At 44.2% G+C, this 12224-nt stretch overlaps 1 protein-coding gene across 3 annotated transcripts in view; it reads right to left on the bottom strand.

The window, feature by feature from the left end:
• The window catches only part of VAT1L (vesicle amine transport 1 like), a 187440-nt gene that overhangs the window by 35009 nt on the left and 140207 nt on the right, over positions 1 to 12224 (bottom strand). The window contains exon 8 of one of the 3 annotated variants that reach the window (XM_077986930.1): positions 650 to 672. The exons of the other annotated variants lie outside the window; for them this stretch is intronic. The gene's annotated coding sequence lies outside the window, so the exon portion shown is untranslated. Of the gene's footprint in view, positions 1 to 649; positions 673 to 12224 lie in introns of those variants that run through there. 3 annotated transcript variants of the gene reach the window in all.

Below are 12224 nucleotides of genomic sequence, written 5' to 3'. Positions count from 1 at the left end.
AAAAAAAAAAAAAAAAAAAAAAAAGAATACAGGGTGGGCTGGGCACAGTGGCTCACATCTATAATCCCAGCACTTTGGGAGGCCGAGGTGGGTGGATCACTTGAGGTCAGGAGTTTGAGACCAGCCCAACCAACATGATGAAACCCTGTCTCTACTAAAAATACAAAAATTAGCCAGATGTGGTGGTGGGTGCCTGTAATCCCAGCTACTTGGGAGGCTGAGGTGAGATAATTGCTTGAACCCAGGAGGTAGAGCTTGCAGTGAGCTGAGATCACGCCACTGCACTCCAGCCTGGGTGACAGAGTGAGACTCTGTCTCAAAAAAAAAAAAAAAAAGAAAAGAAAAGAAAAAAAAATACAGGGTGAATTCAAACCACTGCTCTATCTGCACATGTAAGTGACCCTGTGGTCTCCCTCCACTTGATCCTTCTATGTTGGGAGAGTCAGTAATTGAAAAAGAGGAATGACGCAAGTATGGATGCAAGATTTCTGTTTCTCCAAATAATTCTCCTCTCTTCAAAGCTGTATGAGCATATGGAAAAAAAAGGCTCAACATCACTGATTGGCATGGTTTGGCTGTGTCCCCACCCAAATCTCATCTTGAATTGTCGTTTCCACAATGTCGTGGGAGGGAACCCGGGAGAGGTAACTGAATCATGGGGGAGGGTCTTTCCTGTGCTGTTCGTGTGATAGTGAATAAGTCTCATGACAGCTGACGGTTTTATAAAGGGGAGTTTCCTTGTACAAATTATCTCTTGTCTGCCACCATGTAAGACGTGCCTTTCATCTTCCACCATGATTGTGAGGCCTCCCCAGCCATGTGGAACTGTGAGTCCATTAAACTTCTTCTTTTTTTTTTTTAATATCCAGTCTCACGTATGTCTTTATCAGTAGCGTGAAAATGGACTAATACACTGATCATTAGAGAAACGCAAATCAAAGCTACAATGAGATATCATCTCAAACCAGTCAGAACGTCTATTATTAAAAAGTAAAAAAATAACATGCTGGCAAGGTTGTAGAGAAACCTTTGCAGAGGTTTGCAGAGAAAAAGGAACACTTATACACTGTTGCGGGGAGTGTAAATCAGTTCAACCATTGTGCAAACCAGTGTGGCAGACTGGGCGCGGTGGCTCATGCCTGTAATTCAGGCGCTCTGAGAGGCTGAGGCAAGTGGATCACCAGAGGTCATGAGTTCGAGACCAGCCTGGCCAACATGGTGAAACCCCGTCTCTACCAAAAATACAAAAAAATTAGCCAGGCATGGTGGCATGCTGCCTGTAATCCCAACTGCTCATGAGGCTGAGGCAGGAGAATAGCTTGAACCTGGGAGCTGGAGGTCACAGTGAGCAGAGATCGCGCCATTGCACTCCAGCCTGGGCGACAAGACCAAGACTCTCAAAAAACAAAAACAAAAAAACAGTGTGTCAATTTCTCAAAGAGCTAAAAACAGAACTACCATTTTACCCAGCAGTCCCATTACTGTGTATATATCCAAATGAATATAAATCATTCTGTCATAAAGACACATGAATGCCTATGTTCATTGTCTGGTTGATAGCTTGAAATCAGCCATGGTGGAAGGATTTACACCATGGAAATTGGCAATGAATACAAGTGAGCAACTGCTGATACAAATCAGCATATGATAGCACATCATAACTTGAATCTAAATCTGTTTGGGTGAGTAGGATGAATGGCAGCAGGAGATTCTAAAGGTAGAGAGTTACTGCTAATGCAACAAGCTGCCACTGGGTATTTCTGCCTCCAAAAAGCCCGCTAGCACACCCCACAAGAAGCTGGGCCTCATCTTTTGAGAAGCAAGTGACTTTTGCTTTTTCCGGGTACCACCTTAGTGTAAGAAACATATTGACTGACATACTAATAACATATTTAAAGGAAAACCCCACTCTGCATCCATAAATGGAAAAAAAATCAATATTATTTGCCATAGACAGCTGAACATAATAAGCAAAATTAAAAGCAAGTCTAATACATTCTAGCTTGATTCTGTTGCCTGCCTGAAGACTCTGAACTTGAAGCCTGCTCCCTCTTTGTTGAAAAGCGAGAGGGATAAGTGTTCAAGAGGTGTTAAAGCAGATTAGTACCCCACTGAGACTTTAATCTTAATAAAATTGGAAAGATGGAGAGGGAGAAATGCAAAGGAAGCAATGTAAGGCTATTCCATGTCCCAGTCCCCCACCAAGTCACCTCACATAAGAGTAGAGCTGTCTTTGGGAAACATACATTAGGTGATGCTGGGAAATTTGAAGACAGACAGAAAACCACTATTACTTTTAAATTAAGTATGGATGTATCATTGAGCTGGGTGCAAAATTCATATTAACTTTGAGCTAAACACAGTGGTGTGGGGCCGGGCGCAGTGGCTCACACCTGTAATCCCAGCATTTTGGGTGGCCGAGGCAGGTGGATCACGAGGTCAGGAGTTCAAGATCAGCATGACCAACATGGTGAAACCCCGTCTCTACTAAAAAATACAAAAATTACCCAGGCATGGTAGCACGTGCCTTTAATCCCAGCTACTCATGAGGCTGAGGAAGGAGAATCGCTTGAACCCAGGAGGCAGAGGTTGCAGTGAGCCAAGACTGTGCCATTGCACTTCAGCCTGGATGACAGAGTGAGACTCTGTCTCAAAACAAAAACAAAAACAAAAACAAACAAAAAAGAAAACCAAGTGGTGTCAGTAGACCTGGCTTATAGTAGCTCATGAGAATCAATAGCTAAATTTTCAGGAATACAGTAAGTCAGTTGACAGCACATTTGTAGCTTGAAATTGGCCATGGTGGGAATCTTGATGCTATGGAAGTTGGTAAATGCTGTAAATCAGAGTTCCCCCACCCCTAAGATTTTATTGCTAAAACATTCACTAGGGTATCACTGGCCAAAGCTTTCATGATATTTTGAGCTTGTTTAGACTCTTTAAACCACAGTCTTAGACATCTGGAATGTCCCTTCTCTTTCTTCTGCCTTGGAAAATTTCTGTGGAAAACCTTGATGCACTGAACAACTTCCTTAGGTCTGATGATCTCATTTCTATTACTGTATCTTAAAGAACAGTGATAGAAACTACTGCTGAGAAATTTGCTGTAATTGATCATTGTATATAAAGTAGACTAACAGGCCTTCTTTCCAACCCACACTCTTTAATGAGCTATTTTAGTGCTAGCCCTGCTAAATGTTCGAAATTTATAATGCCCTGGAAACTCATCCGTTTCTGAGGGTATAATGATTATTAGGAAAAATAAACCTCAAGTTATAAGACAATAATAAATTGAGTGCAGGAATTTTTCATCCTTTGTATTCCTTCAAGTCACTACTGTCTCTTTTATTCCAAGCCTCTCTGTGTATCTTTTTGGTCTAGAATCTCAAACCCTTCGGTAGCAAGAGGGTTTGAGATTTTCTTGTACCCAGGAAGCCAGAGAAGAACCAAACCCAGGTTACTGGATTTAGGGAAACATCTTTGGAGTTATGTTCCTCTGGGGCTGTTTCTAGCACATAACTGTTACCACTGATGTGATGGTCAATATGTAACAACAGATCTCTAGAGGGAGCCCTGATTTGTAGCACTTGCTGAGTTGTCAACAGTTCTCAGTGTAACTACTCCCCCCACCCACCTCTGCTGATTTGAGCAGGATGTAACACCACTGATGCCTCACTTTAAAAAACATGCACACAATTGGCTCTCAGGAGCTTGTGCATACTGGCTCCAGCACACACCACAGAGTGTTGCTCAAATACATCTCCAGCCTTTCCAGTGTTTCAGAGAATTGGTAAGCATTCAGTCCTACAGGGAGGTACAAACAAGCATTTTACTAGAGTTAGCCTGGAGAGGTGGTCATGAATCCTATCTAGCTAGCAGAGGAAGGGTTACTCCTGTGCCCTGTGGGTGGAGCACCTAGGAACTGGGAGGGCAACAGAGCATTCAGAGCAGGATGCAGCTAGAAGTGGGAAGCCCAGATCTGAGCAGTCCAGTTTGGTGCAGGCAGGAAAGGTTTAAAGCCTCATTCCTGGGGTACACAGAAGATCCAGGGTCACACCAGCCAACCCACTCCTCTCTCTCATCCCCACACTCCTATTTCCCCTTTTGTCTGCCTCTTCTTTAAAAAAAGATGATATTTTAATTACAAAGTAAAAAATGATTTACTTGTTATATTTATTGCTTATTATTTTCCTTCCCTACTCACCTATTTTTACCATATTAATCTGTTCTCACACTGCTATAAAGAAATACCTGAGACTGGGTAATTTATAAAGAAAAGAGGTTTAATTGGCTCATGGTTCCACAGCCTGTATAGGAAGCATGATGCTGGCATCTGCTTGGCTTCTGGGGAGGCCTCAGGAAACTTACCATCATGGCAGAAGGTGAAGGGGAAGCAGGCACGTCTTACATGGCCGGAGCAGAAGCAAGAGAGAGAATAAGGGGGAAGGTGCCACACACTTTTAAACAACCAGATCTCATGAGAACTTGCTATACAGTGCTAAACCATTCATGAAAACTTCATCCCCATGATCCAGTCACCTCCTATCCAGCCCCTCCTCCAACACTGGGGATTACAATTCAACATGAGATTCGATAAAGACACACATTTAAACAATGTTACCCAGACAGTAGAATATAAGCTCTAGAAAACAATTTTTTGACAGGGGGTTCAGTTTTGTTTATAGGTATATCTCAAGTGCATAAAACACAGCCAGCTAAATAGTTGGAATTCAATAAATATCTGTTGAATTAGGATCCAGCAGGCAAGGGAGACATAAGACAGATTTAGAAGAGTGGTTTCCGATTCATCTGTGCATTAGGGCCACTACGGTAGCATATGAAAACAGAAAACTCTGGGGCCCATCTCCAATAACTTTTGATTCATTAGGTCCAAAGTGGAGCTCAGGAACTGGTCCCAAGTAGTCCAGACTTAGACGCAGTCTCTGCAGTCAGGTATCAGCAACAGTAACCAGTGCTCATAAAAAGAAGGGTTTTGCCCTTTACGCTTTTAGAGTCATTCTTTCCAGATAGTAGCAGGAAACACATTTTCCCAATTCTTAAAAATTCATATTCTTTCAGAGCGCTGTGATTCTATCTTAAGTATTTGGGCAAGTCTCCTTCGGTAATTTTCAACTCTTTAAGTCTCTTCTGAATTCCCAACTAGTGGGCTTCACTGTGAGTCTGAGGCTCAGATTGTCTCCTCCCCTTATGTAATTCTAGGGATCCAACTCGCCTTTTCAAGGAACTCCTCCTGGTCTGAGAATTTGTGAGACAGCCAGGTGGGAAGGGCTCCCTGGCAAAACTCCGACTGGCCTATTCATTGGGAGGAGTGCACACTGGGATGTGACAGAGCAGAAGCACCGTCATCTCAGACAAACACCACCACAAACACCACCGCTTCAAGTTCCAGTTCCCTTTCTGGCCTCAAGCATTACAAGGAAATCACTTCTCTTCTAACTATAAGCAGCTAGAAAGAGCCAACAGTAAAACACAAATAAAACGGCTCAGCCACAAAGGGAGGTCGGGGGAAAGTCTCTTGCGTAACTGTCAAGCCACCCTTCGTGTTTCTCTCCTCTTTAATTCTTGCATTTGGTGCCAAAACCTGGAACGGGTGTGGGGGGGCACAGGCTCTTGCAACTCAGGAAGCAGTGGGCAACGGCGGCTCACCCTGAGTTAACTCCTGCATCCTGAGGGTCTCTGGCCACCCGACCCGTCTTTTCTCTCCCTTCACTTTTCAAGCGATTTGCGTGAGGAGGACAATGAACCTGAAGGGAACTGTGAGGCTCAGGCTGGGGCTTCTCCCAGATGGGCTCTCAAAACCCTCAGGTTGGGCTGGGCACGGTGGCTCACGTCTATAATCCCAGCACTTTGGGAGGCCGAGGTGGGCAGATCACGAGGTCAAGAGATCGAGACCATCCTGACCAACACGGTGAAATCCCATCTCTACTAAAAATACAAAAAATTGGCCGGGCGTGGTGGCGGGCGCCTGTACTCCCAGCTACTCGGGAGGCTGAGGCAGGAGAATGGCATGAACCCGGGAGGTGGAGCTTGGAGTGAGCTGAGATCCTGCTGCTGCACTCCAGCCTGGGCGACAGAACCAGACTCCATCTCAAAAACAAACAAACAAACAAGCAAAGCAAACAAACCCTCAGGTCTTAGGAATCCACCCCTGACCACTGGCAAGAGGTATTTCCCTCCCTAACCCTTGCTGCCTCTTCCTCCCTCTTCCTCTCTTCTTTCTTTAATCCTTACAGGATGGAGCCACAGAAGTTCATGCTGTTTGCAGCAGGGAGGAGCCTGGCCCCTCCTCTTCCTATGTGGAGCCTGGGACTCAAACTGCGAGGCAGGAAGCGCATAGGTCGCACATTCTCTAGCTTCACTAAGTCTCTGTTTGCCCCTTTTTTCCTTTTTGCCCAATAAATCCCATTTTTCTTACTCTTCAAATCATCTACAAGCCTACATTTTCGTGGACATGTGACAAGGACCCCATCTTTAGTTGACTTTAGGGGAAGTCCCCCAACACTTGGGTCCTTTTGTTTGATGTTGGCTTTTACATAAAGGTGGGCACCAGGTGCAATGAGGCAGAAAGAGCTGCCTGCATGGTGACTTCAGGAGACCGAGGCTCCTTTTACTCACTGTAGTAATCCTGGGCAAGTCAGAAGGCCACTCCCAGCCTCAGTTTCTTTAGCTCTAAAGTGGAAAATTGTCCCAGAGGGTTTAAGTGAGGAGGGAATATAGCTGAAGATGGACAAGTGTTTTCCAGCCTTAAGTCTCAGTATAGTAAGATAACTGGGAATGTCCAGCTTGCTATTCCAGGCCATGGCTCCCCTTGTACCTACCAGGTCTTTCCCCAGCCAGTCCTGGGAAGTTATAAGAAAAGTCAGTGGTGCGATAGTCTCCCTACAACCTTATCATGCCTCCCCATTTCTTCCCACCTCCTTTTTTTTTTCTCCCCAGGTATATATCACTGATTCTGAAAAGAAGAAAATTAAGGGGTGTAAAAAAGAGAAAGAGAGGCAGGATGCTCTGGAGAATGAAATGAGTATTTATTAGGCATATACTATGTTTTAGACAATGCCGGGTACTTTAGATACATGATCACACCAGAATTCCCAGTAGCCCTGCAAACGGGTATTATTACTCCAATTCAACACATGAAAAAAACTGAAGCTCATAGGGGTTAGATATTTTGTCCATGGTCACACAGGTAGTTTATGCCAGAGATGAGCTTTAAATTCTGGGAGCTTAACATTAAAGCCAGTGCTGGTCTACCGTGCAACCCTACGGTCAGCAATCACTGCAGACACGATCCAACCAGTCTGAACCTCTTTCCCACATTTTCCCCTTCTCTCTCTCTCTCTCTCTCTCTCCCTCTCTCCCTCTCTCCCTCTCTCCCTCTCTCCCCCTCTCCCTCTCTCCCCCTCTCCCCCTCTCTCCCCCTCTCTCTCCCTCTCTCTCTCTCCCTCTGTCTCTCCCCCCTCCCCCTCTCCCTCCCTCTCCCCCTCTCTCCCCCTCTCTCCCCCTCTCTCTCCCTCTCTCTCTCTCCCCCTCTCTCTCCCTCTCTCCCTCTGTCTCTCCTGCCTCCCCCTCTCCCTCCCTCTCCCCCTCTCTCTCTCCCCCTCTCTCTCCCCCCCTCTCTCCCTCCCCCTCTCCCTCCCCCCTCTCCCTCCCCTCTCCCTCCCCTCTCTCCCTTCCCCTCTCTCCCTCCCCTCTCTCCCTCCCCCTCTCCCTCTCCCTCCCTCTCTCCCTCCCTTTCTCCCTCTCCCTCCCTCTCTCTCTCCCTCTCCCTCCCTCTCTCCCTCTCCCACCCTCTCTTCCCCCGACTCGTCCATCTCCCTCTCTGTCCCCCTCACTCCTTTCCTCTCCTTTTCTCCCTTCCCCGCCACCGCCCCTATCTCTCTCTGCCTCTTACATTTGGAATAAGGGTAGTTTTTGTTTTTTTAAAACATCATTGAATGGGGAGTGCAGGAGATAGTGAGTACAAGGCTTGTTCTGATTGGAAGGTATTTGAAAAAAAATTCTGGTGCCCAAAGAAGCTGCTCACCTCGTATTTCCCAAAGAGTTGTAATTCTGTAGAATATGAGTTCTCTTACCCACACTACCAATGTATTTCATTATCTGTGATAAGCAGTAATGACATTTCTTAATTGCACTCCATAAAAAATCTCAATCATCCCTTTAAAATTGTATCATATTAGAGGAGTGAAGAGACATCTCCTACAACCTAAAAGAGATTTCACTCTTCCAATGAATCTTGCACTGTCTTTTTCAGAGATGCCATACATTCTGTACATCATTTTGCCGGTTTCAGTAGAAAGTTCAGACTAAATGGAATAAACTGCATTTCGTGGGGCAGATGTAAAAGACAGAAGAGACCTGCCCGAAGAAACATTCCGTGGTACCAGAGGAAATCGAGCACCAAGAGGCCTTTTTTTACCCCCTACTCAAACATGAAAACTAGACCAGTGTCCTTTTTTGAGGTAAAATGACAGGCAGGTCCATTAAACTGCTATGAAATTGTTCCCCATCCTGCAAATTCACCCACCAGACCAGTCCCTGCATCTTACTCATCCTCACGTCTCCATTGTCTGATATAAGCCCTGGCACAAATTGGTACTTCCTGCTTGTTAGTGAAACTCAATATATCACACAATTAAGTACCTTTCCATTTTAAGGTTGAATAATAAACCTACCCTGTCTCCTTCTGTTCTCTGCTCTTAATTCCTAGTTTCCTGTGGTGATCACCCTTTAGTGTCTTAACAGGATTCAAAGCACTGTTCACATCCCAGTAAATTAGTTCCCTATGGTTGCTATAACAAATTACTGCAGACTTAGTGGCTTAAACCAACAGGGGTTTATTATTTTACAGTTCTAGAGATCAGAAATCCAAAGTGGCTTTCACTGGTCTAAAATCAAGGTGTCAGCTGGGCCGTGTTCGTTCTGGAGGCTCTAGGGAAGAATCCTTTTTTTTTTTTTTTAATTCTGTCTGCATTCCTTGGCTCAAGGCCCCTTCCTTCCATCTTCAAAGCCAGCAGCATCACTCAATCTTTTTCCAACCCCAGCCTCATGCCTCCCTCTTTCCATGACCCTTGAAATTACATTGGACCTACCCAGATAATCCGGTATAACCTCCCCAGCTCAAGACTCCTTAACTTAATCACACCTGTAAAATCCTTTTGGTCATGTAAAGTAATATATTGACAGGTCCAAGGGATTAGAACAGGGTCATCTTGGGGGCGTGGGGGGCATTATTCTGTCTTCCACAACCGCAAAACCAGTTTTTCAGGCCAAAAACCTAGGGGTTTTACCTGATTCTCTTCTTCCCCTCAATGTTTACATCCGATTTGCCAATAAATCTGGTTGGCTCAACATCCAGAATATCTCCTGAATCTAATGACTTTTCACCTCTTCTTTTGGCCAGTCTTATCCAGGCGACCATCAATTTCTGCTTGAATGACTTCTGTAGCTCCCTAAATTATTCTTCTTACTTCTATTCTTACTGTTCCCTCTCCCAGAACAGTCTATTCCACAGAAATAATCATAGAAAAGGAATCTGAAGAAAAAGAACACAGGCCACGTCATGCCATTGCCCAAAGCACTCCAATGGGTTTCTTCCCATCATGGCTAGAAAATTTCCAGATTCCTGATTGTGCCTCCCTCTCCCAGATTATGCACCATCTGCTTATTTCTCTGACCTAGAGTATGTGCCATCTGCCTACTTCTCTGACCTCATTTACTGTTGCCTCCTTCACTTCCTTGCTCCAGTCATACTTGCCTTATTGTAGTTTTTTAAATGTACCCAGCCCACTGTCACCTCAGGGCCTTTGCACTTGGTAGTCCCCCTCCCTCCAGCCTGCTTAAGACCTCTTCTCCTTTGCTTCAGCCTCCTCTCCTCAAATCACCTCTTCAGGCTTTCCCTGACTCCCATATCCAAAATACCTGCCTTCCCCATCCCTTTTACTCCATTCCTTTAGCTTATTTTTCTTCCCAGAATTTTTCCATTGTTGAAATTATTTGGCCATTTTTCTTGTTTGTTATTTTATCCTCATACAGTTTTAAATTCTAGGAGAGCCGTGTCTGCCAAATTCTCTGCATACTGACTAGTAAATGGTTCATGTAGGTGTTTAATGAATATTCAAATGAATGAATGCATTTTTGATTTAATCCTCACAACAGCTGTATAAGGTAAATAGAGTTTTTGGAGTCAGGAAGATACGGGTTTGAGTCTGGCTTTGTCACTTAGTAGCTAAAGGAACCTTGGACAAATTACTTTACCATGCTGAACTATTGTTTTCTTAGACGACAATGGGAACTAAAATCGGGGTTTACTCTAAGTCTAAATGAGAGAGAGTGATGAAACTTCAAGGAGTGATAATTGTAGTATTCCATCACATTAATTTCTTCTGACACTGCAATCACTAAGAACTTAGGGTCTTGAGGTGGAAGGATTTGTACTTATCCATATATGGTTCTCCTTTTCCTAAACACTCAGGAAGACTTCACTTCCCAGCCTCCCTGGAGTCAGGTGGGGCCATGTGATCAGTGCCAGCCAATGAAATGTGTGGAGGAGAATAGTTGCCAGCCAAGGAAATGTGTGGGGGATAATTGTCCCCAAGTCCTTGGAATCACACCAACGTCTCTCTGTTTCTGTAGAGTTCTAACATGCTTGAATCCTACCATTCATTTTCCTGTGAGCTATCTCAGCACTCCTGGTAAAGAAAGACCTCCTTTGTTTTTTCCCTTTGGATTTCTGTGAATCCACGAGGCAGGCAAGAATGCAGGTTTGTGGGCAAAACGGAGAGGAAGAGAAGTTTCCGAGGTACTGTGGCCAGCACAAATAAGTAGATCTCAGGGATTGCTGAATTGGTAGGAGGTGGCATTCCTTTCAGCAGACACTCTGTTTCTACTTCAGGTACCAAATCATAAAGGACTGTCCTGCTTTTCTCTCAAGTGTAAGATGCTGCATTGCTACGATTTGATAATCTGATGGCAGGGATATAGCATGGGACACTAAAACCTTGTGAAATTGTATTAAGTGAGATACAAAGAAAAGAGTTGCCATAGTCAAATAAGTAGGAAAATGCTGTATACTCTGTCAACAAGAAGTCCTGCAGGAAAGAAACCTGTCTCACTTAGTTTAATCTGGCATTTAAAAAATTTACCGTATTTCGGCCGGGCGCAGTGGCTCACGCCTGTAATCCCAGCACTTTGGGAGGCTGAGGCGGGTGGATCACAAGGTCAGGAGATCAAGACCATCCTGGCTAACATGGTAAAACCCCGTCTCTACTAAAAAATACAAAAAAAATTAGCCAGGTGTGGTGACAGGCACCTGTAGTCCCAGCTACTTGGGAGGCTGAGGCAGGAGAATGGCCTGAACCCAGGAGGTGGAGCTTGCAATGAGCCAAGATCGTGCCACTGCACTCCAGCCTGGGCAACGGAGTGAGACTCCATCTCAAAAAAAAAAAAAAAAAAAAAGAAAACTGTATTTCAAGCTTATATAATGCATTTCCTTCCTTGCAATGAGAGAATAAGAATCCAAACATTCCCATGCACTAAATGCTCAGGCGTGGATGGATGAATGAAAACCCAAGGCAAAATAATACCTGTGTACTCCCTTAGTGGTAAAACAGGCAATCCCAAAACACAGCAGTAAAGATACAATGTTTTCACATTACATGAAAGTTTTCCTATAAAAAATAGCAAGTCACAGTTCCCATAGCTGGTTAGGTGATTTTCCCCTGACACTTCGAACTTAAATATAATTACTACTAACCCTACTAACTCTAGCATGTGCTAGCATTTAGTAAGACCAATATATTTTTTCCAGCTGTGTGATTTTCATATTGCCCCCTGCCTAGGGGCTTGTAATATCACTACATATGCCGACTTAATTATTTCCTACTAGGATTCTACTGTACAACAATCCACATTTACATAATTTTCCACTATAAAATCACTTTTTAAAAAGTACGATGAAAAGTAATTCTTGCATAGAATTTCTTTATAACATTGGGTGATGTCTCATATAACTGGTGAGTTTTACATATCAGGAAATAGTATTTCACCCTAGAACCCTTTCTTCCCCCTTCCCTGGGCTATTTTTAACACCTCGCAGGCCTTACTCCTCCATGAAACACATTTTGGAATATATGACGTAAAAGTTATTTCTATGTAGGCTGCTTTTGTTTCCCAGAGGTAAAATTTGTGATCTTGGCTGAGTTATT

This window comes from Macaca mulatta, chromosome 20 (assembly GCF_049350105.2).
Source record: "Macaca mulatta isolate MMU2019108-1 chromosome 20, T2T-MMU8v2.0, whole genome shotgun sequence".
NCBI lineage: Eukaryota > Metazoa > Chordata > Mammalia > Primates > Cercopithecidae > Macaca > Macaca mulatta.
This window is presented reverse-complemented; position numbering and strand designations above follow the sequence as displayed.